The 23,845-nt window shown below is 42.9% G+C and overlaps 1 protein-coding gene across 1 annotated transcript in view; it reads right to left on the bottom strand.

The window, feature by feature from the left end:
* The window catches only part of SPON1 (spondin 1), a 311,628-nt gene that overhangs the window by 197,133 nt on the left and 90,650 nt on the right, over positions 1 to 23,845 (bottom strand). The gene's annotated exons all lie outside the window — the stretch shown is intronic.

The raw sequence follows: 23,845 nt of genomic DNA, 5'->3' as shown, positions 1-23,845 counted from the left end.
GCTCAGTTTATTTCCTCTTCGAAATTTAGACTGATGTAGGGATAACAAGCTTACCATGATCCCATCTTCTCTCATATTGTTCAACTTCAGACCTCATTTTTATCATATATCTTGTCAATACCATGACTCTACCACATTAAAATTTACCCTTCTTCCCAAATCCAGTGGAAAACTAATGGGAAATTGATTTTCATATCATAAAAGAGATAAAAAAAAAGAAAATAATTACACTGGATTGTGTTTTAAAAGAACGAATTTAGATGGTGATTAAAACCAGACAGATATTCATTTACTCATGAGTTTGTTTAACAGAGTTAAGTGCCGCAAAGTTGTGTTAGGACCTGGAGATGCAAAGATGAAGAAGCTATCATTTGTATGATGCCAAATAGCTGTCAGCCTGACAGGAGAGTGACATAAGCTGTTGAATCAGAACACTGCACAGCAAGTCCTGGCATCTACCCAGCATCCATTCCCTCCGTCGTCCTCACTTGCAGAGCTGTCATTTTGTTTGGGGTAAAATCAGGCATACCAGTCATGACTGTGCTGTTCCTGCTTTCCTAGCTTTCCCTGCTGCTGGTGGGGGGACATGTGACCCACATGTGGCCTCAATAACATAATGGGAAGTTTGCAAGATGGAAGGAAGTTCTTCTGAGGAAGTTTTGCTTTCCAGATAAGAAAAACAAATGACCCACCATGGCATTTCCCTTATAAATAAAATGTGTGGAACAAGGCAGCCATTTTACTTCCAGGAAGAAAGGCTGAGAAGACTCACAGAAACACTGGCCCTGACATCATTTAGCTGCTGAAAGAATACCAGCAGTCACCTACCCTGGGGCTTCTTGTAGTACGGGAAAAATAAACCTCTATTCATCGAAGCCATCATCAGCCAAGTTTTCTAATGAATGCTCTGCTCTTAAAGGCATGCCTAACTGATGGAAAGAGGCATGACGGGATATAGGGAGGGCAGTTCAGAGGAAAGGATGAGCCAGGCTCTGTCTGGTCCCATATGTAGGCCACAAGTTTGCACCACTGGGGAGCCACTGAAGGTCTTTTGTTGTTTTTGTTTTTTGAGATAGAATCTCACTCTGTTACCTAGGCTGGAATGCAGTGGCATGAACATAGCTTACTGCAGCCTCAACCTCCTGGACTCAAGTGATCCTCCTGCCTCAGCTTCCTGAGTAGCTGGGACAACTGGTGCCTGACACTATGCTTGGCTGCTTTTTACGTTTTTTTGGTAGAGATGGGGTCTTGCTATGCTGTCCGGGCTGGTCTCGAATTCCTAGCAAGTGATCCTCCTGCCTAGGGCCTCCCAAAGGGCTGGGATTACAGGCATGAGCTATCACTCCCAGACTGAAGGTTTTTGGTGGGAGTGAGGGACAGGGATGCTCTTGATCAGAAGAGACTCTGAGAAATGGGATAGCTGTGGACAAGGCCTTATAAGAATGCCTTAGATTTGGGAACCAGAAGGTCCCTTCCTGTGCTGGGTCAGGCCTTCAAGTTTACACCCCAGAGATGTGGCTGTAAGGGAAAGGCAGGGTAGGGGCTGTGGGTAGGAGCTTGACAGGAAAACACAAGCAACGGAAATACTCTTTTTTCTCTGGGGAAGTTTTCACATGCCTGTAAGGTGAAGCAGAAGAAACAGTGGACATCCTTAAGAGTACCTGCTGGATCACCAGCCAGAAATTGGTCAGCTGTTGGAAAACTCTTCAACTCACATGAATGAAATAAATAGGCTGTGGGAAGTAGTCGGAATTCTAGGTATTCAACAGGAGTATTTCTCATTTTCTGTAATTGTTTTAAACCAAACTATCCATTTTTTTTCCATCATATTTTGACACTTAATGGTTTCCCTTCTCTGGTCTAAATTATCCATGGCATTTATTAACCTGCAAAGAGATATCTGTCTAATCCCTGAGCCTGGGGTGAAGGCAGTATCTCACATACATCCCTAAGCTGAAAAGCTTTTTTCTTTTAATAACACATGAACAAGGGTTTTGATGTTACTGAAGAATTACTTTTATTTTTCAATCAGCCTAAGCACATACTTAGCATTTTGCAGTTGATTAGTGGTATCTGGGGTGTTACTAGTTAAGGGACATCTGGCAGGCTCACCGTCTCTATGACATTGTTTAGTTGGTGATTATTAATGCCTCTTACAGTTCACTTGCTAGTCAGTGGCCTGCCTGGCTCTCCCTTCCAACTTCTTCACATCTATAAACCCTTCCTTAAACTCAGAGCCCCTTGGGTCCAGGGACTGTGTCTTATTTATCATTGCATTCCTAGGACCTAACAGAGGATCTGGTCAAGGATTATCAAACCTGGGGTTCTTAACATAGGGTTTGTAGACAGGTTTTGGGATGATGAAATTTTGTCTGATGTGCACAGTGCATTTTTCTGAGTAAGAATGCATAGCTTTCATCTGCTTCTTAAAGGGGTTCCTGACCCCAGAAAGCTTAAGAACCACCATTAGGTCTGAAATATATGAGAGCAGATATTCAGAATGGCATGAATGTCATTCCATTTAATAAAATATCCAACTAAGATATATGCTTTTTTTCCTAAAAGATTAAGGTCAAGTTTTTATTCCAAGCACCCAAGGCTTCAACTACTTTCTCTCCAGACTATGCTCTGATCCAAAATAGAACCTGTCTCAGCTGGAAAACAAGAAATAGAAAGTGAAGTGTTGCTCTCGGGTTTCTCCGGTGTTCTGTGCAGAGTCCTTGCTGCTCCGCGGCAGGGCGTGGGTGTAATCACATAATCGCCCCAGCCTCTAAGGAAGAGGAAATGCTGCCACATTGCAAGCTCCCTCTTGGCTGGGTTCATGCAAGTCATTACTCTGCAGTTCGTCCCACTTTGCCTTGGCTTCAGCCTTCTCCTGCTTCTGTGGGTTCCTGTAAACCCACAGCAGGGGCTGGCTGCTAGAACACTGCCCTCTCAGGTGTAAGGAAACAATCCAGGTGCTAGAACAAAGTCCTTGAGTGTAGACCACCTGCCCTTCTTTCTGTTTCCTCTCACTCAGGTTTTCTGCTGTGGAAACAGGAATGTCCTGTATAATGGAACTGGCTGTTGGAAGATGCTTGCTCCTTTAGGTGGGGTTGGGGTGTGAAGGGCGAGGGGGGTTACTGTTCTCAGCTAGGAACTCAAAGCCTCTGGAACCCTAGCCTCTGGATTCCAGAGACTTTGAACCACTGAAAAAACTTTATGGAAAGTATATGCAAAATTGCAAGCATGTGCATTGCTTTGGAGAGAGATTTTATATGAGCCACTCTCTAAAGCAGAAGACGTGATTTTCATGCCTGCTAATACCCACCCAACTCCCCTCTACCTCACCCTAAGGAAGGACACACACAGAAAATTAAAGGAAGGATTTTCTGATTAATTACTGCAGTAACTTCCTAATGGTCTCCTGTCCTTGCCAACCCATCCCATTTACCTAGGCTCTGCCAGGGGACTAATCCTCACCTCCTCATTATTACTTTCTTTCACACATTGTTAGCAACAGTGACACCACATCCTAATTATTCCATCCTCCCCCTGCTCACCTCTGCTCCACCCCATCACAGGATCTGGCACATAGTAGGTCCTATCTAAGCAAAGGCCCCTCTCTCACTTACAGGTTATAGTCCAAAGTCTTGGCTAAACATCCGCAATCCTGAACACTGGAGAGCAAGCCATCTTTCCTGGCTGATACCGCACTTCCCAACTACCTGAACTCAGCTTTACTGTGGATGTGTGTCACATGTCTCTTTGTGACTTTTAGCCTCCCCTCTGCCTAATCAGATGCCAATCATCTGTGACCATCTCACCTCCTCCTCAGAGCCACATTGACCAGGACCATCAGAAGTGACCTGTCCCATCAGAAGTGACCTGTCCCTCCACCAGACTTCTAGAACACAGTTTGCTGTTACTGTTCATTTGGGATTCAGGCATTAGGTACTTTCGCTTGAACTTTATTTAATATCTTGTATTATCCCTTGATTTATTGCATGTTTACATTTTCCATTTCTGCCTGAATTCTGAGCTTTTTGAGGGTAGGAACCTTGTTATTCCCTTGTGAACCCTCTAACATTTGGCACTGAGCTTTCCTACAGGAAACATTGCAGGTGTGCTCATGTGGTACATTTTCAATACACTGACTTTCCCCATAATTCAACTCTTTTATATTCAACACGTAATTTTGAGTGTCTACCATATGTCCACAATCTGGCAAGAAGCATAAACTCCTCTGTATTAGCCGTGCCACCCAGAGTGCTATATGATCAGCAAACAGTGACTGGTCTAAGTCATGAAACATTTCCCACTGCATAAAGGCTGTTCTGTTTATGTCTTCTATGCATTGACCAAGCTAGGCAGTTTGGCTGATGGCAACCATTGTTCTCAAAAGGAACCACGGAGGCTGAACTCAAAATCCCTTCACAATGTTGGGAATCAGCAGGATGATGGTATGTCCAGCAGCAGGAGGTGAAACCAAGGACAGAGCTTTCTTATAAAAAAGACATTTGCTGATTGCACAATGCTTTCAACTTTTCTCATCCATTGAGTTGTTCCCCGTTTCTTCTTTTCAGTGTCTGCATCCCTCTTGTAGCATCTGACCTCATCCTCATGTGGCATAAGCTCATCAGAGGAAAGCCATGGTCATCTTGAACCCTCACAGAGTTCTGGGGCAACAGCATGAGACCACATGTAAGCTATAAAATTTGGGCAATGATCTCTCCTGTCTCCTAAATTTTATCATAGAAATATTTTCAGCGACAAGTTAAGGAAGGAAGGAAGAAAGAAAGAGTGGAAGAAAGGGAAGAAAAAAGGGAGGGAGGAAGGGAGGGGGGAAGAAGGGAAGAAGGAAAAGAAGAGAAGTAAGGGAAGGGAGGCAGGGAGGGAGGGTGGAAGGAAGGAAACCAGGAACTCTAGTTTTCTTAGTGAAAAATGTGGAAGAGAAATTAATGTGATTCCATTTTAATGTAGAGCAGAATGTAAATGACCAATTTATTTATTTTAATGGCAAACCATTCATGTTTATGTTGGGAGACTTGGGAATGATTCTGGAGCTTCTATGTTAAACAAGGTACTGCAAATTGCTTTCAAGTTAGCAAGAAATAAATTAAAACCCAATACGTAAATAAAAAAATACATCCTAAAGTTGACAATGTAACATGTACATTTTCATGTTGTGCATCTGGGAGAGATGAGGGCGTTGAACTTCAGAGAATGTATCCCTTGAAGACACTTAAAACCTTTACAAAGTAGGGTTAGGTAGAAGTCACAGAGGAGAGAGAGAAAAAAAGAGGGAAAGTAGGGGGAAGCCTCTATGTAAGGGAACAAGAGCAAAACCAGATGGTTGCCACCTCCATGGTACAGCACAACAGACATTCCTGAAGCTGGACCCTCACGGTGTGGTGGGCCCAAACTTTTTCCAGGGTTTTTGCCCTGGTCACTGCTCTGTTTTGTTTGTAAACGGATGAGTCTGGGCTATCAGGTTAAGATATACATTTACCTAGCTTTCTGGATGTCTCCATGCAAAGGATGTTTCTAATACAAAGTGAAATGCATTTCAAGAAAATCAACTCGTAGAATTCTTATCCTAGGAAGATATTTGACAAAAATCTTTTGGTAATAACATTTTGCACTGTATTTAATGCCTCTCCATCCAAAGGCATCAATATGTATAGTATTTCTTTGGTCTGACATAGGTAGTCTTGAAAATCTATAATTCATTCTGTTGATTTGGATTCTTCTCTGTTCAAGCTTCCCCTAGAGATGACCAGAAGTCCCTTACGGCCAGCAGTCACATGGCACCGACTGACCCAGCTTACAATGCTATTGTACTGGATGTTCAGTACAAAAGGTAATAAATCCTGGCCTTCCATGTGTCTAGTACCCTTCTTGGGATATGTAAACCAGATTTTTGATCCATAAATGTTTATGATTTTTGTAACATGCTTTGGTGAAACAGATTAACTGTAATTGATGATACTAGGGATCAAACCATGAGCCAAAGTCATCCATATTAGACTTGAGGGATACTGGCCATTTTGGGGTTGCTCTCCTGTTGACCCTGCTCAATAAGGGTTCTGAACATTGAATGATGGGAACTGGCCTGCTTGAATTCTGTCTTTTAGGAAAAATAAGTGTCCGTCAAATTAAGAGAAGATGAGTCACTTACACAGGCCTACGTCCAGAGCAATGGCCAATCACCAGAGCACTTTCCTCCTAGAGCTGTGGCATATCCCACTGTGACCCAGTACTACCAATGCTAATGTGATGATGTAACTAGCCAAGCTATCCCACATTCCCACATCCCATGTATTTGTGCAATAAGCTTCCGGCACTGATGGTCAACTTGTGTGTGAGGAAGACCACATGCAAGCCTGCAGTTAGCAACATTTCTATCTGCATCCTGTTGGGCTTTTGTTGTAGTGGTTAGGGCTCTTCAGCATAAAATGAAGTTGTTTTGATTTGATGCTGTCTGTCTGCTATCAGAAAACTGTTATTAGGAAAGTCGCATTAATTAGTGACAGCTGAGGAGAGAACCAGCTTTTTGGCGCTGCAGCTGCAAGTCTCTGCAATCTGACTGTTGACTAAATAGTCTCTGAGTGTATTTAATCACGTTAATTTTGTTTTCCTCTATCTGTACTACTGTTTAGGGGTGGTAGATAATCTACATTAAATAGTCTGTTATCATTAGCACGCTTTAAAGAATAACATCAGCAATCCTATTCCTTCATGATTTACTGGAAGTGATACATTATTTGGCTTAATGCTAATATTTTAATTTTATGCAGAAAAATGAATTAATTAAGAGTAATTAAAAAGGTTGACCTATTAACTGAAATATTTGATTAAGCTGAAAATCTAATTTTACAACCAATGGTGAGTAACAGAATTAGATGGATAGATGGATGGATGGCTAATTGGATAGAATGATAGATACACAGAATGACAGATGATAGATATGTATATTCATACACACATAAGGACTTGAGCCTTCTAAATTCTAATCCCTGGTATTAGACAGATTTTGACCATTACAAAAGAAAATATGTAAAAGCCCAGCAAATCATTTCTATTTTAAAAGTGAAGGTCAGGTTTCTATCTTGACTTTTATACTCAGGGTCTGTGTGATCCAATTCAAATCACATTACCTTTGTGAACTTCAATTTCTCACAATTATTATGATGTTGACCTAGCAAGAGTAGTTGGGGGTAGAGTGGAGGTGCTCTGCAAACTCTAAATTACTTTTAAAAATGTAAAGAGGTACTTCCTATGCTTTGCTCCTGATTCCCACTTTACAAGGAGGAAAACAGGCTCAGACTGGGTAGAGCCAGGATTCCAACCCTGACCTGTCTGACCCTAAAACCCACATGCAAGGGGCAACCTTTGCCTAACAGAATATTTAGAACCAGTCAAGGATCTTCCTGAAAACACAATTAGCAGAAGCATCTGTATTGATCACCTGGCCAGTGTGGAAAGGGGGGTTTTTCCTGGCTGTGGAGGAATAATGGAATCACCAGGCTTTTCTGAAAAGACCTGTTTTAGAAATGACAGTGGCAGCGGCTGCTGGGAGGAACTTGCTCTTCCCTCCCTCCCACACTCTTCCCCAGCCAGTAACTCTGTCACTTCCTGGCTTTGTTCCAGGGGCTAAAGGGAAAATGGAAATGCAGCCTGGTTCCAAAGAAAGCTTGGCATTTCAGGTTCTCAGATGAATATTCATGTTCCAGTTCCTCTGGTCTCTGTCTTGTTTTCTCTCCTTTTCTTCCCCATTCTTAGCACGAGCCTGGCCCATAGAAGGTGCTCACTAAATGTTTGTCCAATAAGTAATTGAGTCCTGAGGGGGTGGTGGGGGGGTCCACAGTGGTGGAAAGTATGTTTACCATTCACCCCCTGCCTGAGACCACATGCAAAGGAGCCTTTTGCATCTTTTACATTTTGACTTTGTCTTATTCAGTTTCCATCCTGAACAGCTCACTTTGACCCAACTTTGTGCCCAGTGTCTTGGTGGGCACAGCCTTTCCTACTGAGGGCCCTTTGGACCTGATCTTTCTTCGATTTGACCCTTTGCTTCCCTCCTCCACTATGAGCTGCGCTGGCTCTGCAGCAACCCTGGGTAAAACCCTCACCTAGCACAGTCCAGGCTCCAGGTGTCCTTGGACCATTGCAGGTCTCACACAACTGACGACAGGGCAGGCATGAAAAGGCTGTGAGTGGGATGAGGGGAGGTGGCTGGAATAGGTAAGATGCACCAATAGACACGGCTTGCAAGATTCCCACTCCCTTTATCCCTCTAGTTAGAGAACTATTGAGGCCCTCGAGACACTTTATAAAAGACATAATCCTCCTGAAAATTCAGCCTTGTTAAAGATGCACTCTTGCACTGTGGCAGATCAAAAGCTTGGACTACAAAGTTAGACTGTCCAGGGATCAAATCCCAGCTCTGCTACTTATGAACTATACAATGTTGAGCAAGTTGTACTTTTATTTTCTTCTCTGTAAAGTGGAGGAAATAGTAGTATCTACATTATAGGATTGTGGGCACGTATTTTAGCTATTAGTACTGTTATTAGAGCAATATCCAGCTGAATGCTCAAAGAAGGAATGTTTTAGCAAAGGAAAGCAATAAGGAAGAGAAGTATAGAAAAAGGAGAACATTCATTGAGCACCCACTCCTTAGCATGGCCCCACCTTTGCTACAACCACAGTCCTTCCTGCTCCACCTGCTTGCAGGTCCCCTAATCTTCCTTGTCTTCTCTGGTCTAGGGACAATCCCACACTCTGTTGCCTCTGCTTCCCCTCACCTGTTGCCTTTTTCCCACTGCTCTTTGGGCCTTCCTCACCACCCTCAACCAGGTTGGGTACCTGCCCGACTCTGCCCTGTGCTTCTCTCAGGGAGACCCTTTTGCACGGGTCACATGGGTTGCATCCTGCTCAGCTCTGCATCCTTGCTGTCTGGTATGGCGCTTGGGATGGGATGAAGGCACTTAGTAAACATGTACTACAGGAAGGGTCACTGGACAAACAAACTCTGCCCAGTCCCTCAGATTGGCAAGTCCCTGCCTGACTTCCTGATAGGAGTGTTTTCTCATCAGAATCTTGGCCCAACCTTCTGCGAGAAAAAAAGCCAGAAAGAAAAGAAAAAAAGAAGAAAAGATGCAAATGCAACTCTCCTCTTTTCCCTTCTGCACCCCCTGTGCCCCACCCCCCACCGATTTTGCCCTGAGTCCTTTGTTTTGTTGAGACAAGGTCTCATTCTGTCCACCAGGATGGAGTGCAGTGGCATGATCACGGCTCACTGCAGCCTCAGTCTTCCTGGCTCCAGTGATCCTCTTAGCCTCCTGAGTAGCTGGGACCACAGGTGTGAATCACTATGCCTAGCTAATTTTAAGGCTTTTGTTTTCTTTGGTAGAGACAAGGTCTCACTATGTTGCCCAGGCTGGTCTTGAACTCCTGGGCTCAAGCGATTTTCCTGCCTCAGCTTCCCAAAGTGCTGGGATTACAGATGAGCCACTGTGCCTGGCAACCCTGAGTCTTTTAAATTTGAAACCACTTCAGCCTTAAGGAAAACTTACAAGAGCAGTATAAAAAAACTTTTTTGCCCTGAAGCATTTAAGTGGTTGACCTGATGCCTGATTAGCTCAAATATTTTTTGTGTAATTTCTGCAAAGATAGTCTCCTATCTAACCACAATACAACCATCAGATAACATTGAAATATCTAACCCTTCAACCCTAGTCATATTTCAACAATTGTTCTTTTGTAGATAAAAGATCTAGTTTAGAATCATAGTGCTCCATTTAGATTTTATGTCACTTTAGTTTCCTTCAATGTAGAATCTTCCTCAGTCTTTCTTTGACTTTGAAACTTGAAGATTACATGTCATTTATTCTGTAAAATTGAGCTTCTCCGATGTTTTCTCATAATTAGATTCAGGTATGTCTCTCTAGCAGGAATATCACAGAAGTGACACTGTGTTGTTTTCTTCTCATTGCATCCTATCAGGTGGCACACATTACAGGTGGATGCCAGATTTCTCCACTCTGAAGTTCTCACTTCATAGTGATTAAGTATTTCAAGGGTAAGTACTTTGCCATTATAGAAACATTCTGTTCCTTATCAAAATTTCCAATTATTCATCCACTTGTTTAACTGGTATATGTGTTTATTTATATTAAATGACCTATGGTTTTCCATTTTATTTAACGGGTTGTAATCCAGTGCTCTTGTAAGTGTATGAGAATTTAGAGCCCTCAGCATGCTGTGGGTCTTCTTCCTGTCTTGATGTTATATTTAAATGTTTATTTTCCCTGGTCCTGATTTTTAAAATTTAACATGACTATTTTGTTTTATATTTTTCTTAACACCACTTCATATTTTTTATGGGAAGTGGCAAAGAGCAAGCAAGTAAAAGAAATGGAGATCCAGTGTGACTAAACAGTTTTTGAAGCTTGAAAAGCCACCTTTAAAATATACAGTTTTTGTCCTAAGTACCAGAAACTGAAATTCACTTCTTGGGTGAACCACTTCTTTGTCTTAGGAAACATTTACATGATCTTCGTTTTATTGCAAATGTAAAGCAATAGTAGGAACAGCAACATTAATAATATAGCCTTGTTTAGAGCTTATTCTGTGCCAGAAAGTGTTCTAAACACTTGACATGCACTAAACTCATTTGGTCTTCTCAGCAACTCTATGAGGTAGGTACATACTATTAATATTACTACCCCTGTGTTATGGGGGTGGCACCTGAGGCACTGGGCATCTATAATGGCTTGCCTAAGGTCATTTGTAAGTGGTAATGCCAGACTTCAATCTCAGAGCAGTTGACCTGGAAGTCCACCTTCTTAACTATGATGCTAAACAAACTAGTGTGGAGGGGAGTTAGGTCTGGAAATGGGGGCAACTAAGACTTGTACAGGGGTATTCTTTTAAGGAGAAGTAAAGAGGCCACTGGGGTTAGGCAGGCAGCCTGGGGCCCTGAAGCATTTGAGAGTATATGGTTGACCTGAGACAGGCCAGGATCTGAGAGCAGGGAACCTTTAAGAATGAGCTTAGGCTTGTGGGCCCTAAGAGCAGTCAACCCTTAGTCCAGTTATGGAGGTTCTCTGTGGGGACTTTGGGGCACTATCCAAGTCCTCAACACCTTATTAACCATTGCTGTTTGACCCTAACCATGATGTGTGTACTAATGGACAGCCAGGAATCCAAGCTTGGGGCAAAGGCAGGGAGAGCAGCTGCCCATGAAACAGATCCAGAGCCTAGCCCCAGGTGGATGGCCAAGGTGGCACGCAATGATCAGTAGTTTTTGGTACTTGTTTATAATTCCCTAAGGATTTTCACAAATTCTTGGGAAGTTAACCTGGCAAAAGCCTGGTTTTTCTATAGTTAAGGAAGAATTGGTTCCTAACTCATAATCTATAAATAACACTTTCCATTTAAAAAGATGGAAGACTATCCTTTTAGGAGTCAGACTTGCCCCTCAGAGTCTACATCTTTAGTTCTGTCTAGAGGATCCTCTAGCACTAGAAGGGTGAGGCTGTGAACTGTTTCTCTATCGAACTTTAATTTCGGAGCTGAGGTCCAGGACATTTGCCGAATTTTTCCTTTGGGTGGGATCTTTTTTAGCACAGCACATATCAATTTGCTGACTGATGAAAAAGGCAAGGCAGTCATTCATCTCAATGCACAAAGACACAGCAAGACAGGAGTACGTTATTGCATCTAGTGTCCCCACTACAGAGGCAATGTCAAAGAGGTTCTTTGGGACATTGTGATTGGACCCATAATAGATGCTAAAACATAAAGGCTAAGTGAGATCTCCGGAAGCCACACATATAAAAATGAGGGTGAAGAAAGATCCAGGAAGTGGGTTTAGCTAGCAACACAGCTGGTGTGAAGGAAGATTCCTCCAAGCAACGTGGACTAGAACAGCGGCCCGATCAAGTACATACTGACTCATCAGATTTCTACGTGGAGCCACAGATGTGTTTAATTTTATACTTTGAGACCGATTTGCACACTGTGAGCCTCCATAAAGCCAGCTGCCTGGCCACAAAAGCATGGTAGATATGTAAGAGCAGGAGATGCTGGCTGCTGTTCCAAGGCCTCTGTCCGACTGCTCTCACCAGTTTCCTGATTCCAAAGCCACAGACAAGACTCAGCCTGTGGCTTTCATCTGGGGTTGTGGCCCAGTCACCCCCATCATTCCCCATTCCTTGATTTTTGATTTTCTTTTGCACTTTGGAAGGCTTTTCTGTGGACTGGGACTGTTGTTCAGAGTCTGGGCGTAATTACCACAAAACAGCCTCTGACTTTATGGGGGAGAAAGAAAGAAAAGAAAACTGGACTTTGAACCATGTAGAAGATGATAGCTAACTAGTTCTGCACCCAAAACTGCAATTAGAGCAATTCTGATGTCATTGTTAATCATGCCGATTTACGTTTTGAAAGGAAACCAAATGATGAATATAATGATTATTTCTGTTTCTGCTTCCCCCCTTTCTCCTTAAGAACTGGCAATAGTGCTAAAGTCAAATTAAACATCTGCTTGAAAAATAAGCTGGAGTGCTGATGACGGCTGCCCTGGACTTGCAAATGCACCACAGCTGTCAAACTCTAAATTAACAATGATTTTCATTTATGAATAGCATAGAACTAAGACATAAAGGAGCTTTTTCTCTTCTGTTTTCCTGGCTTCCAGGGACTGTTAAATGTGAACGGTTAGGAAAATGCCCAAGGAAAAATGTAGCTAAAATCAGCCCACAATAATTAATCATGGAGGGAGTGTGGGACATTCTTTCTTCTTATGTAATCTTATTGTTCGCTGACTTTAGGTTGGGTATTCTTTGTGGTAGCAGGCCTGCAGGGAGGTAAGTAATTCAGGTGCACTTATTTGATTAGTAATTGGGAATGAATGGTGGTAGAGCAGGTGAGCACCTATGGAGGAGTGCCATCTTCCACAGCACTGAGGACTTTCAGGCAGCTTCTACCCCCGCTTCTTCCAGATGAGGGAACAGACGCCTGGGTATATGACTGTTGCACTGTGTGGTCACACACTGGGTGTCCAAAGATCTAATCAAGCCATTTTTGGGACAGGCTGTTTCACACTTTGTGACACTGAAAGACAAAGTAGGTGTGGAACCATTTCATTGTCCTCTTCTACTCTTGTTCAGAGTCATTACTGTCCTTCCTATGGATGGTGTGGGACTCAGATCCTGGTTAAAAAATACGCACTGAAAAGTTGATGTAGGTATAATACTATGAGGTACTTTTTAACTGCTGACCCAAGTTCTCATTTTTATCTTTTGATCATCTCATCTTGAAAATATTCACAGGGATAAACAGAATGTGGTATATCCATACAATGAGATATTATTCAGCTACATAAAGGAATAAAGTAGTGATACAAGCTACGACATGGATGAACCTCAAAAACATGCTAAGCGAAAAAAGCTAGAAACAAAAGGTCACACATCATATGATTCCATTTATATAAAATATCAAGAATAGGTAAATCCATAGAGACAGAATACAGATTGGTGATTGTCAGGGTCTGGGGCGAGGAGAGAAGAATGGGGAGAAACTGCTCAGTGAGTAGGGGTTTTACTTTGAAGTGATGGAAATGTTTTAGAACTAGACAGAGATGGTGGTTGCATATTACAAATGTACAAATGCCACTGAATTGATCACTTTAAAATGCTTAATTTTATGTAATTAAATTGTATTTAACCTCAATTATAAAAAAGTTCACAAGGCTGAAACATTCTGTTTTGATCCCTACCTGACCAGGGCCGGGAATATCCTGGCAACTCCCACTCCATCAGTGAAGAGGATTGGAGCGAGTCTTGTTGCCACAGACCTGGTACTGGTGCACAAATAGGGTGGGCCACATGCTCTTGCATATCCACCAAGTTGCAGCCACTCCCAGGATCCCCACAGTGTTGGTGTAGTCCGTCCGTGCTTCAGTCTTCCCACCTGAGCTTCAGTTTACTTCTGTGCCTGGAGCTCTGTCTAGGGCCTGTTCCTCGGAAGCCTGTGCTTCCTATTTAATTTTTGCCAGTTTCCTCCCCTGGGGGCTGGATCCTGCACCTGGGATCCCAGCTGTTGAATGAAACTCTGCAGCCACTGGACTGATCCCCTGGAGCCATGCCCTCACTGGCCTCCCTGGAACCTCTGGCGTCTGGATTCTACCTGTTGGATGGTGGATTCTGGGGTATCTGAGTCTTCCTAACCAGGCACATGTTTCCATTTAGTGATGGCATTGGTCTTTCCATCTGCTCTCCCAAGAACTTGCCACTTTAGCTGTTGTCTCCTTGCTTCCTTCCTGGTCGGGGTTGCTGAGGTCCTAGGCTGCCTTAAGTGAGGCCACGCTGACTTACAACAAAGGAGCCTGTAGTTTTTCTTGCTACATAATGCCAGGAAAATTGTGGGGTAAGCTTCACTTCTGCCACATCAGATCCTCCTAACCTTGCCATTTTCCTCTAAATCACACATGGAGTCATTGCATGTGGTTTTGTTACTTCCTTTGAAGATAAAAAGAGTTAGTGAGCCCTATGACGTTACAAAGAATTATGAGTACTAGCTAATTGCTTCTTAATACTCATCCTCTCTTCCCACTAACAAGCTTTTCTTTTGCCAGGTTCCCTAGGTTTGTTTTCCATTTTCTAAGTGACATTTAGTTTCCTTACTTGGGGAACAACATCTCACCCCATACGTAGTCCTCAAACCCCTGGTTATAGGAAGGCCTCTGTCCTATTCCTCACAGACCTACTGAGGCAGAAGGTGGGCAAGAGCGGTGGGGAGGGGAGTCAAGCTCAGTCAGTGTAGCATAGTGATGATTAGTTAACAGCAGAGCTTTGGAGTCGGGCGCAAGTGAGTTGAAGTCCCAGTCTCCGTTATTTTACTGCTTTATTGCCCCAAGTATAAACTGTCTAAACCTCAGTTTTCTTATGAACAAAATGGGAATAATATAGTTGAAAATTCTATGGGGATCCGACTTTCAAGATGGCCGCCTAAGAACAGCTCAGGACTTCAGCTCCCAGTGAAAGTGCAGAGGGTGAGTGGACGCCGCATTTCCAGACGAACTCTTATTGCCCACAGACCAGGAGATACCCAGGCAGAGGGGTCGCCAGCGTCGCAGTCCCAGCCGGTGCGGCTGTTTTGGCCCCCGCGGGGCTGATTCCGCCCGCGCGGCTGCTGTGACCACTCCCTGTTGCTGCGGTTCTCCGTACAAAAGCCACTGGTCTGGGAGCCCTCTTAGCTGGCGAGCAGAGCCCTGAGACGGCAGAATAGCCCATTCATCTGAAATAGCGAGCCAGGCCAGGAGATTCCTAGGCAAAAAATCCGCCAGGAGCCGGCGCCGCGGTTCGAGCCGACTCCGTGAGTCGCAGCACGGGAGATCCCGGCGCCTTTTCAACAAGCGACCGGAACGCGGGGTCGTTCAACTTAAAAGAAAAGACTCTGAGTCAGGGAGCCAGGTGATCAGGCTCGGTTGGTCCCACCCCTCCACCCCCAACAACAACGAAAACAAAAACAGTAATTGGAAACCCTCTGGGTTGAGCCCTTCAAACCAAGCACAGCCGAACCGGGACGGTCTGGCTCCGTGGGGGAGGGGCTTCCGCCATTACTGAGACTCTCCACCGCTACGGAGGCAGGCTGCCGTTGCCGAGGCAACCCGCCGTTGCCGAGGCAACCTGCCACAACAGAGAGAGTCCGCCATAACAGAGGCGGGGCCACCATTGCTCAGACAGTTCTAACTACGCCCATATAAAAAGGACTACAGGGAAGAGCTCAGGACAGCTGGGCGGAGCCCACAGCAGCTCAGCAAAGCCCCTGCGGGCAGGCAGAGGCTAGGCGTGCTGCTAGCTGGGCGGGTCCGACCTGAAAAAAAAAAAAAAAAAATCAAAAAAGGCAGTAGTGCAACGGAAACTCATAAAGCTCCAACTCCCTGGGACAGAGACAGACAACAGGTGGATAAACCCACAAAAATGGGTAGAAACCAGCGTAAAAAGGATGAAAACTCCCGAAACCAGAACACCTCTCCTCCTAAAAGTGATCACAACTCCTCACCAGCAAGGGAACCAGACCGGATGGAGAAGGAGGGTGATGAAATGACAGAATCAGACTTCAGAAGATGGGTAGTAAGAAACTACAATGAGCTAAAAGAACATGTTCTAACCCATCGCAAAGAAAATAGGAACCTTGAAAAAAGATTGGACGAACTGCTGACGAGAATGGACAGCATAGAGAGGAGAATAAGTGAATTGATGGAGCTGAAAAACGCAACACGAGAACTTCGTGAAGCATGCACAAGCTTCAACAGCCGAATTGACCAAGCAGAAGAAAGGATATCAGAGGTCGAAGATCAACTCAATGAAATAAAAAGAGAAGGCAAGAACAGAGAAAAAAGCGCAAAAAGGAATGAACAAAATCTTCAAGAAATGTGGGACTATGTGAAAAGACCTAATCTACGTCTGATAGGTGTACCTGAATGTGATGAAGAGAATGAATCCAAGCTGGAAAATACTCTTCAGGATATTATCCAGGAAAACTTCCCCAACCTAGCAAGGCAGACCAATATTCAAATACAGGAAATACAGAGAACACCACAGAGATATTCCTCAAGAAGAGCAACCCCAAGGCACATAATCGTCAGATTCACCAGGGTTGAAATGAAAGAGAAAATGCTAAGGGCAGCCAGAGAGAAAGGTCGGGTTACCCACAAAGGGAAGCCCATTAGACTCACAGCAGATCTCTCAGCAGAAACCCTACAAGCCAGAAGAGACTGGGGGCCAATATTCAACATCCTTAAAGAAAAGAACTTTCAACCCAGAATCTCCTATCCAGCCAAACTCAGCTTCATAAGTGAAGGAAAAATAAAATCCTTTGTGAACAAGCAAGCACTCAGAGATTTCATCACCACCAAACCTGCTCTACAAGAACTCCTGAAAGAGGCTCTACACATATAAAGGAATAACCAGTACCAGCCACTCCAAAAACACACCAAATGGTAAAAAAGCAGCAACACAATCAAGAATCTGCATCAACTAACCAACAAAACAGCCAGGTAGCATCAAAATGACAGCATCAAATTCACACATAACAATACTATCCCTAAATGTCAATGGACTAAATGCCCCAATCAAAAGACACAGACTGGCAAATTGGATAAAAAGCCAAAACCCATCAGTGTGCTGTATCCAGGAAACCCATCTTACATGCAAGGATACACAAAGGCTCAAAATAAAGGGATGGAGGAAGATCTACCAAGCAAATGGAGAGCAAAAAAAGGCAGGAGTTGCAATTCTCATCTCTGATAAAATAGACTTTAAAGCAACAAAGATCAAAAGAGACAAAGAAGGACATTACATAATGGTAAAAGGATCACTGCAACAAGAAGAGCTAACGATCCTAAATATATATGCACCCAATACAGGAGCACCCAGATACATAAGGCAAGTTCTTAATGACTTACAAAGAGACTTAGACTCCCACACAATAATAGTGGGAGACTTTAACACCCCATTGTCAATATTAGACAGATCAACCAGACAGAAAATCAACAAGGATATCCAGGACCTGAACACAGACCTGGAACGAGCAAACCTAATAGACATTTACAGAACTCTCCACCCCAATTCCACAGAATATACATTCTTCTCAGCACCACATCACACCTACTCTAAAATTGACCACATAATTGGCAATAAATCACTCCTCAGCAAATGCAAAAGAACAGAAATCATAACAAACAGTCTCTCAGACCACAGTGCAATCGAGTTAGAACTCAGAATGCAGAAACTAACTCAGAACCGCACAGCTTCATGGAAACTGAACAACTTGCTCTTGAATGTTGACTGGATAAACAATGAAATGAAGGCAGAAATAAAGATGTTCTTCGAAACCAATGAGAACGAAGACACAACATACCAGAATCTCTGGGACACATTTAAAGCAGTCTCTAGAGGAAAATATATAGCAATGAGTGCCCACATGAGAAGAAAGGAGAGATCTAAAATTGACACCCTATCATCAAAATTGAAAGAGCTAGAGGAGCAAGATCAAAAAAACTCAAAACCTAGCAGAAGACAGGAAATAACTAGGATCAGAGCGGAACTGAGGGAAATAGAGACACAAAAAACTCTTCAAAAAATCAATAAATCCAGGAGCTGGTTTTTTGAAAAGATCAACAAAATAGACAGACCACTAGCCAGATTAATAAAAAAGAAAAGAGAGAATAACCAAATTGATGCAATAAAAAACGATAAAGGGGATATCACCACAGATTCCACAGAAATCCAAACCATCATCAGAGATTATTACAAACAACTCTATGCACATAAACTAGTAAACCTGGAAGAAATGGATAAATTCCTGGACACCTGCAACCTCCCAAGCCTAAACCTGGAAGAAGCCGAAATCCTGAATAGACCAATAACATGGTCTGAAGTCGAGGCAGCAATAAAGAGCCTACCACCCAAAAAAAGCCCAGGTCCAGATGGGTTCACAGCTGAATTCTACCAGACATACAAGGAGGAGCTGATACCATTCCTTCTGAAACTATTCCAGACAATCCAAAAAGAGGGAATCCTTCCCAAATCATTTTACGAGACAAACATCATCCTGATACCAAAACCCGGCAGAGACTCAACAAGAAAAGAAAATTTCAGGCCAATATCCATGATGAACATAGATGCAAAAATCTTCAATAAAATACTGGCAAACCGATTGCAACAGCATATCAAAAAGCTCATCCACCATGATCAAGTAGGATTCATCCCGGGGATGCAAGGCTGGTTCAACATACGCAAGTCCATAAACGTAATTCACCACATAAACAGAACCAAAGACAAAAACCACATGATTATCTCGATTGATGCAGAGAAGGCTTTTGACAAAATTCAACAACCCTTTATGCTAAAAACCCTCAATAAACTAGGTATTGACGGAACGTATCTCAAAACAATAAAAGCTATTTACGACAAACCAACAGCCAATATCATACTGAATGGGCAAAAACTGGAAGCATTCCCTTTGAAATCTGGCACTAGACAAGGATGCCCTCTCTCACCACTCCTATTCAATATAGTACTGGAAGTTCTAGCCAGAGCAATCAGGCAAGAAAAAGAAATAAAGGGTATCCAAATTGGAAAGGAGGAAATCAAATTGTCTCTATTTGCAGATGACATGATTGTATATGTGGAAGACCCCATCATCTCAGCCCAAAATCTCCTGAAACTGATAAACAACTTCAGCAAAGTCTCAGGATACAAAATCAACGTGCAAAAATCACAAGCATTCCTTTACACCAGTAATAGACTTCAAGAGAGCCAAATCAAGAACGAACTGCCATTCACAATTGCTACAAAGAGAATAAAGTACCTAGGAATACAACTAACAAGGAACGTAAAGGACCTCTTCAAGGAGAACTACAAGCCATTGCTCAACGAAATAAGAGAGGATACAAACAGATGGAGAAACATTCCATGTTCATGGTTAGGAAGAATCAACATCGTGAAAATGGCCATACTGCCCAAAGTAATTTACAGATTCAATGCTATTCCCATCAAGCTACCAATGACCTTCTTCACAGAACTGGAAAAAAACACCTTAAACTTCATATGGAACCAAAAGAGAGCCCGCATAGCCAAGTCAATTCTAAGCAAAAAGAACAAAGCGGGAGGCATCACACTACCGGACTTCAAACTATACTACAAGGCTACAGTAATCAAAACAGCATGGTACTGGTACCAAAACAGAGATATAGACCAATGGAACAGAACAGAGGCCTCACAGGAAATACAACATACCCACAACCATCTGATCTTCGACAAACCTGACAAAAACAAGCAATGGGGAAAGGACTCCCTGTTTAATAAATGGTGTTGGGAAAACTGGCTAGCCATGTGCAGAAAGCAGAAACAGGACCCCTTCCTGACACCTTACACCAAAATTAACTCCAGATGGATTAAAGACTTAAACATCAGACCTAATACCATAAAAACCTTAGAAGAAAATCTAGGCAAAACCATTCAGGACATAGGTGTAGGCAAGGACTTCATGACCAAAACGCCAAAAGCAATGGCAACAAAAGCCAAAATAGACAAATGGGACCTAATCAAACTTCACAGCTTCTGCACGGCAAAAGAAACAGTCAGTAGAGTGAATCGGCAACCAACAGAATGGGAAAAAATTTTTGCAGTCTACCCATCTGACAAGGGGCTGATATCCAGAATTTACAAAGAACTAAAGCAGATCTACAAGAAAAAAACAAACAAGCCCATTCAAAAATGGGCAAAGGATATGAACAGATACTTTACAAAAGAAGACATACAGGAGGCCAACAAACATATGAAAAAATGCTCATCATCACTTGTCATCAGAGAAATGCAAATCAAAACCACATTGAGATACCATCTCACACCAGTTAGAATGGCGATCATTAAAAAATCGGGAAACAACAGATGCTGGAGAGGATGTGGAGAAATAGGAACACTTTTACACTGTTGGTGGGAATGTAAATTAATTCAACCATTGTGGAAGACAGTGTGGCGATTCCTCAAGGACCTAAAAATAGAAATCCCATTTGACCCAGCAATCCCATTACTGGGTATATATCCAAAGGATTATAAATCATTCTACTACAAGGACACGTGCACACGAATGTTCATTGCAGCACTGTTTACAATAGCAAAGACCTGGAACCAACCCAAATGCCCAACGATGATAGACTGGATAGGGAAAATGTGGTACATATACACCATGGAATATTATGCAGCCATCAAAAACGATGAGTTCACGTCCTTTATAGGGACATGGATGAACCTGGAAACCATCATTCTCAGCAAACTGACACAAGAGCAGAAAATCAAACACCGTATATTCTCGCTCATAGGCGGGTGTTGAACAATGAGAACACATGGGCACAGGGAGGGGAGCACTACACACTGGGGTCTGTTGGGGGGAAATGGGGGAGGGGTGGGGGGTGGGGAGGTGGGAAGAGATAGCATGGGGAGAAATGACAGATACAGGTGAGGGGACGGAAGGCAGCAAAGCACACTGCCATGTGTGTACCTATGCAACAATCTTGCATGTTCATCACATGTACCCCAAAACCTAAAATGCAATAAAAAAAAAAAAAAAAAAAAAAAAAAAAAAAAAAAAAAGAAAATTCTATGGGGATTTTATAAGAATTATGTAAGATGAGACATACATACATAAGACATGCAGTGCATTTAGCATAGTGCTTGGTAATAAATATAAGCAACTTATACTATTATTTGATTAATTAATGTATTGGGCACTGTCTTAGTCTGTTCAGGCTATTATAATAAAATGCAATATCATCAACTGGGTAGCTTATAAACAACAGAATTTATTTCTCACAGTCCTGGGAGCTGGAAGTCTAAGATTAAGGTATCAGCATATTTGGTGTCCTGTAAAGGCCCTCTTCATGGCCTCCTGAGTAGTTGGGACTATAGGCTCTTGCCAGCATATCAGGCTAATTTTGTTTATGTTTTGTAGAGACAAGGTCTCACTATGTTTCCCAGGCTGGTCTTGAACTACTGGACTCAAACAACCCTCCCACCTTGGCTTCTCACAGTGTTGGGACTACAGGTATAAGCCACCACATCTGTCCCTAAGTGTCTTTTTATAAGGGCACTAATCACATTTTTGAGGGCTTCACCCTCTTTATGTAATTATAGCCCAAAGGTCCCACCTCCTAATGCTATCACACTGGGGATTAAACTTCAACATATAGCTTTTGGGGTGGCAACTTCTCTGCACCTCTTCACATTCTCTCAGCACAACTCTGACTCCAGCCACTGTTGCAGTGACCAACGCTGTATAGACTTTGACCATCTCTGCCCGTCTGTAATGGGATGATGCATATGCATGATATACCTCTGGATTCCTGCCCCAGAGCTTCTCTGATGCTGCAGCAAGTGTTCAGAATCTTAAGAATACTCACATGTATGCATCTCAGAAGTGGAGGGGAGTTAATGCTTGTGGGACCACCCTTGATCAATGAAGGATGGAGGCCAGTGGATAGTGGCTTCCCTGGTTTACCCTGGGCACACTGCTCTGAGACACATGTTGTAAGCCTTCTCTGAAGGCCCCAAATGGGATCAAACACCAGAGGCCTGCAGTGGTGGCCAAGTCAATAACACTTGACCAGATCACCACCCCACCCTTCACTCCTGCTCCCTGGGATCATTTCCCAAATAAACTATCTGGTTTATAAGCTTTGGTCTCAGCTGGGCTTTTAGAAGAACCTAGGACAGGAATAAATAATTATGGAGTTTCTGACACCGAGGTGTGCATTATAAGAGGAGCCAGTACACTTTTTCTATGAAGGGCCAGATAAATATTTTAGGTTTTGCAGGCCATATGGTCTCCATTGCAACTTTTAAGTTCTGCTGCTGGAGCTCAAAAAAGCTCTAAATACATAAATAAATTAATGTGACTGTGCTAAAAAAAACAAAACAAAACACTTTATTTACAAAAATAGTCAGTGGACCAGGTTTGGCCCATGGACTGTAATTTGCCAACCCCTACATTATGGTCTCAAAGAAGAGTAAAACTGATCTATTCCTTAATTAAGCTCAGAGTCCTGACTGGGAGAGGACAGCCTACAAATAAAGTTGTAAAGGTGGCTAAAAACATGATATAGAGGTTTGGACACCATGCTAAGGAATTTGGACTTTATTCTTTGGTGGTGAGAAACATTGAATTCTCATATCTTGTAGCAGCTGCAGCTAGGAATAGGTTATTTCACCAGCAAGAAATTAATTGCTTTTTATTTTTTAACATTTACATGAAACATGCAAATGTCTAAACCCAGTTCTGCCAAAGAGTTTCCTAAGCACCCTGAGTGCTGCTTCCGTTACTGAATTTCCCACCTTGGATTGCATCAACAGGGCCAAAGTCCTTTTTCTGATGGACCTGAGGCCAAATACATTTTGAAATTAAGAATATTTTGAATAATATAGTATACATTCCATGTATCTTGTAATGCCCCCATCAGGGTCTGGGACAGCATTTTGCAATCAAACACGTTAATATTTACACAAAAAGACCATACATAACTTTGAGGCAGTTTAGGGCAGGTTTTGGCCCTAAATGAGTCACGAAAAATCTTTTGAATTTTAGAGCTTTCTGAATTATAGTTTGTGGATGAAGGGCTGTGCACCAGATTTGTATGTTCATGATTTTCCCTAGACTGTGCCAACCTCAAAGGCAGCCTCTGTGTCCTTAGTGCCTGCACACAGGAGGTGTTCAATAAGTGCTACCAAGGGAATGAGCAGACAAGAAGGGCTGGTGAGGAATCAGAGTTCAGGGAGAGATGCTGTGGAAGGCTGGTGAGAGACCTGGTGAAGGTCACAGGCACACTTATATGCTCTGATCAGGATTTGAACTTTATCTGAAGTTGATGCAGAGCCCTGTTCAAATGTTAGGTAAGTGATGTGACTCAGCTGGGCCTAAGGACAGCAAGTCTAATACCAGTGTGAGGAGGATCAGAGGGTAAGGAACTGGAGTGATCAGTTAGAAGGTTTCTGCCAAGAGTACAGAAAGAAGTGTCTGCGAATAAGGCAACGAATGTAGAGAAAGTGATTAAAAAAAAGAGCCAAGATCTGGCTCTAATGATGCTGGAGGGAGAGAAGTAGTCAGAGTTCAACTTGATCCTGCAGCACCAGACTGAGATGGCAGAGGACAGTATGAAGATCACAGACTCGGGAGTCCAGATGCTTCTGTTTGAATCCCAACTCTATCATTTATTCTGTGACCTTGGGCACATTACTGAACATCTCTGTGCCTCAGCTTCCTCCTTAATGTCTACTTTACAGGGTTGCTATGA

This window comes from Saimiri boliviensis, chromosome 6 (assembly GCF_048565385.1).
Source record: "Saimiri boliviensis isolate mSaiBol1 chromosome 6, mSaiBol1.pri, whole genome shotgun sequence".
Classification (NCBI taxonomy): Eukaryota; Metazoa; Chordata; class Mammalia; order Primates; family Cebidae; genus Saimiri; species Saimiri boliviensis.
The sequence above is the reverse complement of the archived record's forward strand: the minus strand, read 5'-3'. Positions and strand labels throughout refer to the sequence as shown.